The sequence below is a fragment of the Heterodontus francisci genome, unplaced genomic scaffold (assembly GCF_036365525.1).
Source record: "Heterodontus francisci isolate sHetFra1 unplaced genomic scaffold, sHetFra1.hap1 HAP1_SCAFFOLD_51_2, whole genome shotgun sequence".
Classification (NCBI taxonomy): Eukaryota; Metazoa; Chordata; class Chondrichthyes; order Heterodontiformes; family Heterodontidae; genus Heterodontus; species Heterodontus francisci.
Genome location: NW_027141369.1, coordinates 2,122,436 through 2,123,872, shown reverse-complemented (window position 1 = coordinate 2,123,872; position 1,437 = coordinate 2,122,436).

Sequence of the window (1,437 nt, the reverse complement as noted above, 5' to 3'; positions counted from 1 at the left end):
TACAAAATTATGAGGGGCATTGATGGGTTAGATAGGAAGAAACGTTTTACCTTAGCGGAGGGGTCAATAACCAGGTGGCATAGATTTAAGGTTAGGGGCAGTAGGTTTAGATGGGATTTGAGGAAAAAAATTTTACCCAGAGGGTGGTTGGAATCTGGAACGCACTCCCTGAAGAGGTGGTAGAGGCCGGAACCCTCACAACATTTAAGAAGTATTTAGATGAGCACTTGAAATGCTATAGCATACAAGGCTATGGGCTAAATAGTGGAAAATGGGATTAGAATAGTTAGGTGCTTGATGGCCAGCACAGACACAATGGGCTGAAGGGCCTGTTTCTGTGCAGTATAACTCTATGACTCTATATCAGAAACTGATAGATCTGGACAAAAGCTGATGTTCACATACAAGTTGTTGAAAGATATGTGGTGAAACTCACTTTTTTTTAATTTCCAAAACATACTTTATTCATAAAAATCTGTAAAAATTACATTCCCAAACAGTTTAAAACAGCATCAAGTCAAAAAATACAAACAGTGCAAAGGTGATCAGTTACCTTCTGTACAATCATGAGTTGCCTCACAATCCTTCCATTTCATTGTCATGCCATATACATTTTTACATTTACAGCACACAAAATTTCTCCGATACAGTTCGAGGGATTTCCCATGGATCCAGCCCCTCAGTTCAGCTTGGTGGGGGGACCTTACACTGTGGTCTTTCCCCATTGAGCCTTTGCTGCGGCTGCCCCAAGCTTTAGTGCGTCCCTCAGCACGTAGTCCTGGACCTTGGAATGTGCCAGTCTGCAACATTCGGTGGTGGACAACCCTTTTCGCTGGAAGACCAGCAAGTTTCGGGCAGACCAAAGGGCGTCTTTCACCGAAATGATAGTCCTCCAGCAGCAGTTGATGTTTGTCTCGGTGTGCGTCCCTGGGAATAGCCCGGAGAGCACAGACTCCTGTGTTACAGAGCTGCTTGGGATGAACCTCGACAAAAACCACTGCATCTCTTTCCACAAAGTTAACTCACATAGCAATAGCAGAAACAGTCAGAAACCAAAAACTGAAACATACAGAGTAAAAACCCACATTCTCACACCAGAAATTCACGGCTACAAAGTGAAGCTGACTCTCTCCTCCCAGGCACTGACAGGTGCAAAAGAAAACACGCACTAACATACCAGGAAATGAAATGTAGGAAATAAAACCTGATTATCATGTCAGAGATTGGCATTAATGACAGTTGTGGTACCCAGAATGCTCTGCGCTCCAGAATTTGCCTTGTCTCTGATAAGGAGCAGGCGCGGTAGTGGCTGAGCTCCATCTGCAGCTGGAGCAGAATATTCACAAAGTGCAGGGAGACCGCGCCCGTAGCCGGTGCACACAGCTGGAGCAGGGCGTCAAGGCCACAATAGGATGGAACAATCCCGTTTTTGTCCCT